Genomic DNA, 14741 nt, shown 5'->3' on the forward strand with positions numbered 1-14741 from the left:
TTTGCCACATTCCAGCCTTCCCTGTAGATAAATGTGTTTCCAGCATCCTTTTCTCATGTGTCTTCTGTTCTCTCTGCAGTCTCATATTTGGTATATCACCTGTCCCTTGACATCACCTCTGTTAACTTTTAAAACCTGTGGTCATTAGCCACTGTCCTTAGACAAAAGACTTTCTGGGATTGGGAAATAGGGACTAAAGTAAATATAATAGGATTCAGGAAGTTACATTTGTTGAGCACCTTTTATGTATCCCAGGCTAAGTGCTCCTTGTGAGTTATGTTCCAGCAGTCTTGTCACACCATGCAAGGGAGCACAGCAGCCAGTAGAGTGATGAGGAAGAGTGACTATCGCCTGCTTCAGATCCAGAGAGTGAGAATACAAGAGCAGGAACTTCTGGACTGTTTCTGTACTCACAACTGGGTGATTGCTAGTTGAGAGATTTCAGAAAGATCCATTCCAGCTAGTAATAAAGCCTTAGTTGACTTATAGGGACAGAACAATGAGACCACTTCATTGCTACAATTCAACTTGTGTGTCCACTATGTGCTAGGCACTGTGCCAGAGAAAGGGAGCTGTCTGGGCCATAGCCTACAGGACTAAAGTTTAACAGCAGCCTTCACTTCCTTACTTCTCCCAGAGAGGATACGGTATGATGAAGGCAGACTGTCAGTACATGTATCGGCTCACCAGGTTCAGAGCAGCAGAATATGTCAAGGATGCACCTGCCGTCAGACTCCCACTGGCTGTAGGACTTTGGAGGGCAGGATCTCAAGAAAGGTTTTGTGCACAGTTGTATTGAAGAGCACAGGTTTGGGAGTCAGAACAGCGTGGGTGCAGCTCCTGCTCTCCTAGCTCTGGGCCAGTGGCAGATTCTTTAGCTTCTTAAAGCCTGTTTCCTCACACTGTAAAAGTGAGTTTGATATTTCTTCCCTCACAGGGTCAAATGAGTCAGGGGAAAATAGGGACTAACACATCTGTCACCACAACCTTTGCCTGTGGTGCTGTAATATATACTTATTATATGATACCCTTTTTCCAAAAAGATTTGAGAGGGATTACAGTATATGCAGGAGTTTTTATGAAAAAAAATGTAGAACAAAAGAAAATAGGTAGGAAAAAGTAAATCAAGGCAAAAGCAAGTAAAAGTAAGGTACAAATCCTATTCACAACAAGGCCCTGATGGACATTTCCTCGTGGAATTCCTACTGGTGGTTTCTACCAAGAACTTCTATTTTATACATGAGATTCTAAACCTCATTGGCTTTCACCCAAAATTGACCATTCCTCCTCACTACCTTATTCTACTCATGATTCTTGTTATCTGACCAGATTTTAAAACCTAAAACCTTAGTGATCTTTAGCTTCTGTCTCCCAGAATCCAGTTCAGTCCAATCTGGTATAATCGAAAGAATGCTTGCCTCAGAAATATTTATCCCTATTTATCCCTCTTACTTGATATTTGTCTGCTTCATTCATTCATTCTCTTGTCCTGTGTATTTGTTTTATGTCTTCAACTACAAAGATTTCCCTAAGGAAAGAGACTAAATGACTTAGCAGTTCCCCTCCGGCACCAGCACCAACCTAGAAGCAAAATAAAAACTCAGGAAATAGCTTTTGACTGGCAAAATTAGCAAATACCGGCGTGTATCATTAACCTGTGCCAGGGCCCCATTTCCTGCACCTGCACTTAACATAGGAAGAAGGCCTGCCCACATCTCATGTTCTTCCTCCTCTAAGGTAAGAGGGAGACATCCAGAGCCCTCATTCCTTGGCAAGGAATGAGATGAATTTTTCCTCATTTCCTTCCATTGCTTTGACAGATCTTTAATCATTACTAGTTATTGAGCACTTGATATGTGCCAGACATTCATCAGGGTATTAGGGAGGTGGTAGTGAACAAAATGCCTATCCTTATGGAATTTATAATCTACCGGGAGAAAAAAGTAAAAAAAACAATAAACCAATGAACAGTTTGGATAATATTAGCTAGTGTAGCAGTATGAGAAAATAACAGGGTAATATAGCACAGAGGCCTAGTCAGGGTCTTCTGGAGATGGAGTGGTCAGGGGAGGCCTCTCTGGGGAGATGACACTGAAACTAAGGAGCCAGCCATGTAAAGATCCAAGGGAAGAATATTCTAGTGGAGATGAATGGTAAATTGATGACTCCCAAATGTCTGAGGTGGGTAGTTCCAGAAACAGAGAAGGCAGTATATTGGAATGTGATGAGCAAGAAAGAAAGTGCTAGATGAAGCCAGAGAAGTAAGGCCCTGGAGATGAGGACAGAGAGTGTAGAAGTTTGGGTTTTCTTCTACTTGTGAGGGGAAGCCATTTGAGGATTTTCAGCAGAGAGTGGCATGATCTGATTACTTAAAAAATAAAAAAAGCATCTGTTTACTCTGTGAAGAATGGATGCGAGGTATGAGAACACAAGCAGGAAAGATCAGTTAGGAGGGCACTGCAGGCATCATGCAGTCGTGATATGACGTTTTTTTTCCTCCCGGTTACCTACCAGCAGAAGCAATTGCCTTCCTCTGGCAACACATTAGAGCCTCTGGCAGAGCTCCTTCAGCCTAACTGCCAACTTCTTAAGATAACAGAAGCCAAAACATCAGCAAAACTAGCCAAAACCAGCACAGGGCCCTTTGCTGCTTGCAGTGAACGAGAAAACTGAAGTTGGAAGGTTAGAAATGTCCCATCTGAGAGATGTTTCTGGACAGCAGCCCTGGCCTGCAGCTCCAGGATCCAGAACTGCATCCTGTTGTCAGGATGTTGTCAGGGCCGCTCACATTCTCACCTCCTGGGCTCCTCCCTGCCCTTCCTTACCTCCACCTTTACTTGTCCCCAGACTGTCCGGGCCCATCAGCTCTCTATCTTCCCTCTCCCTGGGCCTCCATTCAGACCTGTGCCAGAGCCTGGTTTCTCCTCAGTGGCCTCACCCTCTCCCTCCCATTCCCACTGTTGTCCCCTTGGTTTTCCTCTTTCTTCATCCTCTCCCAGGTTGTCCATTCCAGACAGCAAGAAAGTCCATCTCTTATCATCTCCAACTTCTCTTCCCAGAAAGGTTTTCTTCTCAGAAGTTGCTCTGTGAGTTCAACTGAAACTTGGATCAGGTACTTTGGAAATCCTCCCAAGTATCAGCCAGCCTCACCCCACCCAGTAATATTACTCTTTCATTGTCCCTGTATTTTTTCTTCTCTCTAACTGAATGACCAGATGTCTTCTAATGCTTATACATACATCTTTCTCACCTTCAGCTTTCTCTTCCTCTCTCACCTCCACTAAGTCATCCCCATTCCCTTCATTGGGGCTCCAAATTAGAACTGCATTAAACCAGCTATAGGGTGTGTGTGCATATGTGTGTGTGTGTGTGTGTGCATGCGTGCACACGCACAGGAGGGTATAATTTTCAAAGTAGATTTACAGGTGCTGTAACATCCTAGGATTGAACAGAATCTTAGATGTTGTGTTCCATGCCCAGCTGAGGTTTGAGTGCCCTCTGCCACTTACACGGATGTGATCCTCCACTTATTCCAGAATAAGGAAAAATTCAACAATACCTCTTCAACATCCCATTTAACTTTGGGGTATTCTAATTGTTAGAAGAATTTCTATAAGTTTATCTAATATCTGCTTTCAGGTAATGTCTCTTCTCTGGGGTCAAAAATAACAATATAACACCTCTTCAGTTTGAAAATACCCTTTATGGCCTCCAGTTCTGACATAAATTTCCCAATTCCGTCAGATGTTCCTCAGATGACACTGCTTCCAGATACTTGTACAACACGAGTCACTTTCTTGAGAACTTTCCAATGCATCAGTGTCCTCCTCAATGTAGTATGGCACCCAGTGCTGGACCCAGTGCCCCCAGGGTAGTGGAGCAGGACTAAGCCTTCTAGTTGTGTACGTTGTGTTCCTATTAATTCAGTCAAAAATTGAATTATATTCATTGGCAAACAAGCAACATGATTTCCTCATTTGAACTGTTAAGCAGCTAATTTGCTAAGCCTTTTCTTCCACTTATCACAGACAGCTGTATTCCAGTCCCCTGTCACTCACCTTCTTCCCATTCTAAACATATGCAGCTAGTTTTTATAATCTAAAAATAGGATTTAACAGTCATTGATACAAATTTTATCCTTTTTTTAGTTCTCATTTATTTTTAGTTAAACTTTTTTATTGATCACTTCCCTCTCCTTGAAACTGTCTTCACTCAGTTTCTAGGACACCACACTTTTCTGGTTTTCCTCCTACCCCACTGGTTTCTGTTTTTTAGTTTCTTTGCTGATTTCTTCGTACCTCCCCAGTGTCTAAATGTTTGAATATCCCAAGTTTCAATCCTCAGACCACCATCTATGTTCACTTACTGGATGACCTCCTGAGCTTAATACCATGGATGTGTTGATGACTCCCAAATATCCCAAGCCCAGACCACCCCTCTGACCTTAGGCTTGTATATTTATTAAGTCATTCAACAAATAATTTGTTGAGAAGCTACTGTGTGTCAGACACTGTTCTAAGCCCTGGGGACAAAATTGACAGAAAATACCTACCCTTGGGAAGTTAATTGTATCCAACTTGCAATTCATTATCTCCACTTATATGTCTAATGTGCATCTTGAATTTAACAAGTTTAAAACTGAACTCCTGTGGCACAAGAACAGATACTCAGATCAATGGAATAGAATAGAGAACCCAGAAATGGACCCACAAACGTATGGCCAACTAATCTTTGACAAAGCAGGAAAGAATATCCAGTGGAATCAAGACAGTCTCTTCAGCAAGTGGTGCTGGGAAAACTGGACAGCAACATGCAGAAGAATGAACCTGGACCACTTTCTTACACCATACACAAAAATAAAGTGGTTGAAAGACCTCAATGTGAGACAGGAAGCCATCAAAATCCTCGAGGAGAAAGCACGCAAAAACCTCTTTGATCTTGCCCACAGAAATTTCTTACTCAACACATCTCCAGAGGCAAGGGAAACAAAAGCAAAAATGAACTACGGGGACCTCATCAAAATAAAAAGCTTCTGCACAGCGAAGGAAACAGTCAGCAAAACTAAAAGGCAACCGACAGAATGGGAGAAGATATTTTCAAATGACATATCAGATAAAGGGTTAGTAGACTTATCAAACTCAACACCCAAAAAACAAATAATCCAGTGAAGAAATGGCAAAAGACATCAATAGACATTTCTCCAAAGAAGACATCCAGATGGTGAACCGACATGAAAAAATGCTCCACATCACTCATCATCAGGGAAATACAAATCAAAACCACAATGAGATACCACCTTACACCTGTCAGAATGGCTAACATTAACAACTCAGGCAACAACAGATGTTGGCGAGGATGCAGAGAAAGAGGATCTCTTTTGCGTTGTTGGTGGGAATGCAAGCTGGTGCAGCCACTCTGGAAAACAGTATGGAGGTTCCTCAAAAAACTAAACATAGAACTACCCTACGACCCAGCAATTGCACTACTAAGCATTTATCCAAGGGATACAGATGTGCTGTTTTGAAGGGACACATGCACCCCATGTTTACAGCAGCACTATCAACAATAGCCAAAGTATGGAAAGACCCCAAATGTCCATCGATGGGTGAATGGATAAAGAAGACGTGGTATGTATATACAATAGAGTATTACTCGGCAATCAAAAAGAATGAAATCTTGCCATTTGCAACTACGTGGATGGAACTGGAGGGTATTATGCTAAGTGAAATTAGTCAGAGAAAGACAAAAATCCTATGACTTCACTCATATGAGGACTTTAAGAGACAAAACAGATGAACATAAGGGAAGGGAAACAAAAATAATATAAAAACAGGGAGGGGGACAAAACAAAAGAGACTCATAAATATGGAGAACAAACTGAGGGTTGCTGGAGGGGTTGTGGGAGGGGGGATGGGCTAAATGGGTAAGGGACATTAAGGAATCTACTCCTGAAATCATTGCTTCACTATATACTAACTAATTTGGATGTAAATTTTAAAAAATAAAAAATAAAGTTTAAAAAAAAACAACAACTGAACTCCTGGTTTTCCTCCTGATGTGCTCTATCCACTGTCTTCCCCATTTCTATAAATGGCAGCCACATTCTTGCAGTTACTCAGGGCAAAAACCACTGAGCCATTTTTTACTTCTCTTTATTTCACACCTACATCCAATCTATCAGGAAATCCTGTTGGCTTTGCCTTCTGAAGATTTTCAGAATCCAACCACTTCTCACCACATTCATAGCTACCAGCCTGGCTCATCCACCATGATCTTTCTAACAGCCTCCTAATTGGCCTCCCTGCTTCTGCCTTGGCTCTTCTAAAAGCTTTTCAACCAGTTAGTTATAGTGATTTTTTTTTGAACTTGTCAGATACATCATTGTTCTGCTCAGAACTTTAAAATGGCTTTCTTTCTCATCCAGTAAAATCCTTATAATGTCCTTACAATGGTCTATAAGATCCTACCTGATCTTCTTCCTGTCCTCTCTGACTTCATCTCCTGTTGTTCTTCCATGCACTCAATCTGCTGTAGCCACACTGGCCTTGCTGTTTCTTGAACATGTCCTGCATGTTCCTAGCTCCAAGACTTGAGACATGCTGCTTTTCTGTCTAAAACACCCTGGCGTCAGATATCTTTATGGCTTCCTTCCTCACTTTCTGTAGAACTCTACTTACTTAACACCTTAGAAAAAGCTTCCCTAATCACTTTATATAAAATACTATTAAACATTCACCCACTTTTTCATTCCCCTTCTCCATGTCCCCTTCTCCAGAGTATTTAGCATACCTGACATACTATATATTACATATATTTTTGATTTGTTTCTTCTGTACTCCCACACTAAAATGTAAGCTTTATCAGGAAAAGGGCATCGCTTTTACTGATGAATCCTAGTGCCTGGAGTAGTGCTTACTACAGAGTAGGTCTTCAATAAATATTTGTTGAATAAATGAATGAATCATGAATAACTAGTCCATGTGGTAATCAGAATAATGCTTTTCCTGAACATTCTAACCTACAAAGACAAAATACACATTCTTCTCAAGTGCACATCGGACATGTTCCAAGATAGATCAGCTGTTAGGCCAAAGATTAAGTCTTGTGCGATTTAAAAAATAAGTATCATACAAAATATCTTCTCCAACTATTACAGAGCAAAGTTAGAAATCCATAATAGAAGTAAAGCTAAAAAATTCACAAATTTGTGGAAATTAAACAACACAGTCTTAAACAACAAATGGATTAAGGACAAAATCACAAAGGAGATTAGAAAATACTTAGAGATGAATGGAAATGAAAACATATCAATGCTTACAAGATACAGTAAAAGCACTGTTAAGGGGGAAGTGTATAACGATAAACATTTATGTTAAAAAATAAGAAATCTCTCAAAACAACCTAACTATACAACTTAAGGAACCAGAAAAAAGAACAAACTAAACTCAGAACTAGCAGGAAGAAGGAAATGGCAAAGATTACAGCAGAGATCATTGAAATAAAGAATAGGGGCACCTAGGTAGCTTAGTTGGTTGAGCATCCAACTCTTGATTTCAGCTCGGGTCATGATCCCAAGGTCATGAGATCAAGCCCTGTGTCAGGCTTGGCGCTGAGCGTGGAGCCTGTTGGGATTCTCTCTCTCTACCCCTCCCCAGCTCACACGTGTGCACTCTCATATTCTCCCTCTCTCTTAAAATAAATAAACATGTTTTTTAAAAAAATAAAGTAACAATAGAGAAAATCAATGAAACCAAAAATTCAGGTTTTTTGAAAAGAGCAAGAGAATTGACAACCTTCAACTAGATGAACCAAGAAAAAAAGAGAGAGAGAGAAGACTCAAATTACTAAACTCAGACATGAAAATGGGGTGCTTACGTTGGCAGCACACATATTAAAATTGAAACAATACAGAGAAGACTAACATGACCCCTGCACAAGGATGACACTCAAATTCTTGAAGTGTCCCATATTTTCTGTAGTTTAATACAGTATTGCATACTTGAAATTTACTAATAAAGTAGATTTTAAGCATTCTACCACAAAAAATAAAAAAGATAACTATGTAAAAAAACAAAAACTAAAGTAATGGATGTATTAACTTGATTGTGAGAGTCATTTCACAATATATCCAAATCATCATGTTGTACATTTTGAATAAGTTATAATTTTATTTGTCATTTCTACCTCAATAAAGGTGAGGAAAGAAAAGAAAGTGGGAACATTACTATCAATTATACATAAATAAAAAGGGTTATAAGAAGGTGCTATTAACAATGTATGTCAATAAATTGGATAACCTAGATGAAATGGATAAATCTCTAGAAACAAAAAACCCACCAAGACTAAATCACAAAGAAATAGAAAATATGAATATACCTATATAACTAGTAAGGAGATTGAATCAGTAATCAAAAATCTCCAAAGGAAAGCCCTGAACCTGATGGCTTCAATTGTGAATTCTGCCAAACACTTAGAGAACTAACACCAGTCTTTCTCAAACTTTTCCCAAAAATTTAAGGGGAGAGAACACTTCGTAACTCATTCTCTGAGTTTCTGGATTCTCTGAATCCAGAGCCAGATGAAGACACTACAAAAAGAGAAAATTACAGACTGATACCCCATATGAACATTGATGTAAAAATGCTCAACAAAACACTACCAAACCAAATTTAGCAGCATGGCAAAATGATTATACATCATGACCAAGTGGGATTTATTCCTTGAGTGCAAGAATGGTTCAGTACATGAATATCAATCATTGTAATTAGACCACATTAACAGAATGATGGAAACAACTCATGATCATCTTAATTGATACAGAAAACATTTGACAAAATTCACCCTTTCAGTACAAAAACACTCAAAAAACTAGGATAGAAAGAAAGTACCAACATATAATAAAAACCATATATGAAAAACCCACAGGGAACACCATAGTCAATGGTGAAAGACTAGAAGCTTTTCTTCTAAGATCAGGAACAAGGCAAAGATGCCACTTCTACTACTTCTATCCAACATAGTACTGGAATTTCTAGCCAAAGAAATTAGGTGAGAAAAAGAAATAAAAGGCATCCAAATCAGAAGGGAAGAAGTAGAATATCTCTGTTTGCAGATGATATAATCTTATATATAGAAAACCCTAAAGATTACACACACACACACACACACACACACACACAGATTAAAACTAATAAATGAATTTGGCAATGTAGCAGAATACAAAATCAACTCACAAAAAGCAGCTGCATTTTTTATATTAACAATGTACAGTCTCAAAAAGGAAATTATGAAAACAAGTCCATTTACAATAGCACCAAAAAAAAAAAAAACTTAGGAATTAATTTAACTGAGAAGGCAAAAAAGCCTTATACAATGAAAAGGAAAAAACATTGCCAAAAGAAATTAAAGAAGGCATAAATAAGTGGAAGCACGTTCCATGTTCATGGATTGGAAGACAGTATTATCAAGATGTCATTACTACCCAAAGCAATCTGTGGATTTTATATGATCTCTGACAAAATCTCTTAAGACTTTTTTTTTTTTGCAGAAATAGAAAAACTGATACTAAAATTCATATGAAATCTCAAGGGAGCCCAAATAAATAAAAAAAAATATTGAAAAAAAGAACAAAACTGGAGGACTCACGTTTTCTGATTTCAAAGCTTACTTCAAAGCCACAGTAATCAAAACTATGTGAAACTGGCATACAGGCATATATAACAATGGGACAGAACAGAGAGCCCAGAAATAAACCCTCACACATATGGACAAATGATTTTGACAAGGATGCCAAGACCATTGAATGGGAAAGGAGTCTTTTCAACAAGTGGTGCTGGGGAACATGGACATCCACGTTCAAAAGAGTAAAGCTGAACACTTTTCAAATGCTATGACTCAAAATGGCTCAAAGACCTGAAACTATTAAACTGAGAAGAAAACACAGAGCAGAAGCTTCAGAACATGGGATTTGGCAGTGATTTATTTCTTGGATAGGACACAAGAGGCACAGGCAGTAAAAGAAAAAGTAGACAAATTGGACCTCAGGAAGATTTTTAATTTGTGTATCAAAAGACAGTATCAACACAGTAAAAAGGCAACCTGGAGAATGGGGTAAAATATTTGCAAATTATGTATCTGATAAGGAATAAATATCCAGAAACCATGGAAAACTCCTAAACCTCAACAACAACAACAAAAACACTATTAAAAAATGGGCAGGGCATCTGGGTGGCTCAATCGGTTAAGTGTCCAACTCTTGATTTCAGCTCAGGTCATGATCTCACTGTTCCATGGGATCAAAGCCCACATCAGGCTCTGCGCTCATAGCATGGAAGCTGCTTAGTATTCTCTCTCCCTCTCCCTCTCTGCCCCTCCCCACTCACATGCATGCATGCGCTCTCTTTCAAAATAAATGAATAAACATTTTTGTTTAACGGGCAAAAGACTTAAATAGGCATTTCTCCAAAGATATACAAATACCCAATAAGCACATGAAAAGAAGTTTGACACTACTGATAATAGGAAAATGCAAATCAAAACTATAGTGAGATAACCCATTTGGATGGCTACCATCAAAAAACAAAACAAAACAAAAAATAACAAGTGTCAGTGAGGATATGAAGAAATTCAAACACTTGTGTATTGTGGGTGGAAATATAAATGATATAGCTGCTGTGGAAAATATGGCAATTCCTCAAAAAATTAAAAATAGAATTACTGAATGATCCAGCAATTCCACTTCTGGGTATATATCCAGAAGAATTACAAACAGGGTTTTGAAAACATTTGTATGCCCCTGTTCATAGAAGCATTATTTACAACAGTTAAAAAATGGAAGCAACCCAGGTGTTCATCAGTAGATAAGTGGATACACAAAAAGTGTTGTATACATACAATGGAATATTATTTATTCAGCCTTAAAAAGTAAGGAAATTCTGACATATTCTACATCATGAATGAAACTTGAGGACATTAGCTAAGTGAAATAAGCCAGTTACAAGAAACTAAATATAGTGTGATGATTCCATTTACATGAACTATTTAGCATAGTCAGTCATAGAGACAGAAAGTAGACTGATGGTTGCTGGGGGAAGAGGGGACGGGAAGTTATTGTTTAAGGGATATACAGTTTCTGTTTTACATAATACGAAAGTTATGGGGATGGTTGGTGGTGAAGGGTGTACTTCATTTTGAGTATATTTATTATCAATGAACTATATACCTGAAATAGTTAAGATGGTAAATTTTATGTTATACGTATTTTAATATGAAAAAGTGGGGGAAAAAAGAATAATGCCCTGCCAAAGTTATCTGTATCCTAATTCCCCAAAACTGTAAATGTGTTATCTTACATGGCAAAAGAGATTTTGCAGAAATTAAGGATCTTGAGATGGGAAGATTATCCTGGTTTATCCAAGTGGGCCCATTGTAAGTACAAAGGTCCTTGTAGATGAAAGAGAGAAGTGGGAAAGTGAGCGTTAGAGGGGTTTGAAGGTGCTGCTGACTTTGAAGATGGGGGAAGGGGCCACAAGCCAAGAAATGCATGTGTACTCTAAAAGCTGTGAAAGGCAAGGAAACAAACTGTCCCTGGAGCCTTTAGAAGGAACACACCTCTGATAACACCTGGTTTTAGCCCACCCAGAAAGACCTGTTTTAGATTCTGACCACCCCCCACCCCCCACCCCAGACTGTAAGAGAATAGTATTGTTTTGAGCCACTAGCTTCTGATAACTTGTTCCATCAGCAATAGGAACCTGATACACATTCCTGTCTCTGTTAGACTGTAACCTCTGTAGGACAGGGACCTAGTCTCCCTTGACTGCCCATATCACAGATGGTCACTGTTCCTAGAGCACAGGTAGTTTGGCTTTTCAAATTGAGAGTATCTGACCAGACAATCCTGCCCCTTGTGCTCACCACAAAGCCTGATGAATGGTCAGGCTTTTCCAGATTCAGGTCAGCTTTTCCAGAATATCCCAGTCCTTAAGAGCCCCACACTGGACTACCTCTAAAAAATGATTCACTTTTGAACAGTGAAGTTTACATCCATCATTGGGAGAGACAGTGACTTAATCCCACCTACTCCCAATACTGCAGACCAGTAAGTGGAATGCTCAGGGTTCAAGGATTAAAATGGGACATTCTTACAAGATGCCTGGGGATTCCAGCACTGAAGGAATGAACAAAGCCAAAATCCAAGAAGATAAGAGAGCAGTCTAGAAGATCACTGGCACTGAACGAGATCAGGGTTGATGTTACCAAGCCAGAAAAATGGGGATCAGGGAGAAGAGAGCAAACAAGCCAGGAACAAATAGGGAAAAGGGGGCTGTAGTATCTGGAACTGTCACACCTGGCACATAAGTGGTAAAACACCAAAGATGAATGGATGGCATTTGATCCATGCCCATACAAATCACTGCTTTTTTTTTTTTTTTCCACATCTATACTTTCCTTTAAGGCAAAGTAGGGTTTTCAGGTGCTTGCGCAGGAGTATTGATGGTCCAGTTATAGTTATTCCTAATTGAATCTGGCTGTTAATGAACAGAAATGAATATACCACTAAGATCCCTAGTCCTAGAGAACAAACAAAAACACTTTAAAATTCAGTAAAATTGAGAAGATCTCAGAATGTAATGTAATATATTAACTTTCAGATCTGAGTTTTCATATCTTCCATATATTTTTAAAAGAAAATTTTGTAACTTATGTCTGATATGAATAAGGCCTTTTACATTTTCATTATAAACATTTAGGCTTAAAGTGATTATAACTGACAGTTAAGACCAACGGGAGCCAGTGGCCTGTTCATGGACAAATTATCTGTAATTCAGACTAAATCAAAAGTAAACATTCCCTAAAGTCCTTTCAGCTCTACATTAGTCCTGTGGAAGCCAAATGCAATAGACAAGCCCTTTCCCTTCCTCTCTGTCCTGTGAATTCTATGGGCTCACTTTAAAATGAATAGTCTTTTCTATGAAGCAATGTTATATGCATTTTGAACCATTTCCACATCTAAGTCATCGAATGCTTATTTAATTCATTTTTCTGAATCAACATGTTTATTTCATCAGGAGAATGTTGCAAAAGTACCTGGGATGTGTTGTTTCATAGTTTATGATTAGTATTTTCCTAAATAATGGGATGGAGAGGGAAGAAAGAAGTAGTCTGATGACCTTCACTTTTTTCTTATCTGCATTTGTTCTCTTGAAGAAGTAATAGCAGTGAATTCGTGTCATTTAAAAGTTTAGAAAGATTAAGTATGACAAATTGTTTTAAATGACAAAGTTATATTTCTGAGTATCTCATTTGAATATGCTGATAATCAGTTTAAAAACCACACAGGCAATAAGGGGAAGGCCAGCATTCTGAGTCACAGAGCAGTAAAACTGTTGTCACCAGCAATGATGTCACTCATTCCCAAGGCTCCAAAAGACTGTTGGAAATTAAATTTAGGAAGAAATGTCTTCTGACTTGCCATTGGTTCTAAAAGGCAATCAGTGTTAAATAAGCACAGACCCCTTTTTGGAACCTATGTAATAAAGTCAGACATATTAATCTCTACTCATGCCTCTAGTCAGGGTCTGACCCCAAGTTCTTACGGCTACAATGGAAGAAAGCAAGGAAGAGCCAACTGGCATAAGCTAACAGTTCGTGTAAAGGTCTAGATGTGCCTAAGAGCAAATAAACATCGTTTCTCAACTTTGTGTTTGTATTGAGTCCCATAAGACAAAAAGTATCTCTCCATGATCATATGAGTTTACATTACAGTCTCCATGTACTTTCACTGTGTTCAGTTAACACCCCTGAGATTTGACCTAAGAAAAGGGATGGAGAGAAAAGAAGAGGTCACTCCTGTTTAGCCTGGATGCTTTGGTCCTCAGACAAAGCATTGGCTTTAAAGAGTCAAAAGTCCTTGTGGTATCCTGCTTTTTCCACTGACAAATGTGTATGACCTAAAACATCTCAACTACTCTTCATGTATGGAGTGAAGGGGATTAATACCTTCACTACCAACCATGAAAAATGAAGAGTGAGGTGAGGTAAAATACGTGAGTGAATTCAGCAGATCCTGTTACCGGACAATGAAAGGACAGTAGTTTCTCTTAGGAAACTAAGAGAGCTGCTTTCTTGAGAAGAGAATAAGGTATATAATGTCATCTCACATCCTTAACAATATCAGAAATAATGCATGTTCAAGAAGTAAATACTTACCATGGCTATGAATAAAACTCTTCTTTGATGACACTAGTAGTAAATCAAAATGAAAAAAATAATCCGTTTGGAAAAAACAAGTTATGAATTAGAAAACTAGAAAAGATACTAGAAACTTTCCAGCCAGCACTTCCACATTCTTATTTAATTGGTGGCATCTCTTTTTTCTTTTTTTAAGTTTATTCATTTTGAAAGAGAGAGAGCACAGCAGGGGAAGGGGAGAATGAAGGAGGGACAGAATCCCAAGCAGGCTCCACACCATCAGCACAGAGCACGATGAGGGGCTTGAACCCACAAACTGTGAGATCATGACCTTAGCTGAGATCAAGAGTCGGGCACTTAACCAACTGTGTCACCCAGGTGCCCCTTATTAGCCGCATGTCTTCAGTGTTTCTAGGCTAATAAGATAAGCATAGATCTTTAATAATGCCCCTCTCACATTCTAGATTCCATCTGAAAGAAACAACAAAACAGAAGCTGTGGAGGTGGACATGGTGGGCACCTGTATTCATGTTAAAAATAGGGAAGAG

The 14741-nt window shown here is 38.8% G+C and overlaps 1 protein-coding gene and 1 non-coding gene across 4 annotated transcripts in view; both read left to right on the top strand.

Moving 5' to 3' along the window:
* The window catches only part of SCAPER (S-phase cyclin A associated protein in the ER), a 522663-nt gene that overhangs the window by 470964 nt on the left and 36958 nt on the right, over positions 1 to 14741 (top strand). The window lies entirely within an intron of this gene.
* On the top strand, positions 7868 to 7974 carry LOC125910450 (U6 spliceosomal RNA). Its single transcript, XR_007453961.1, has one exon. It is a non-coding gene; the product is annotated as a U6 spliceosomal RNA (small nuclear RNA).

The sequence above is a fragment of the Panthera uncia genome (assembly GCF_023721935.1).
Source record: "Panthera uncia isolate 11264 chromosome B3 unlocalized genomic scaffold, Puncia_PCG_1.0 HiC_scaffold_1, whole genome shotgun sequence".
NCBI lineage: Eukaryota > Metazoa > Chordata > Mammalia > Carnivora > Felidae > Panthera > Panthera uncia.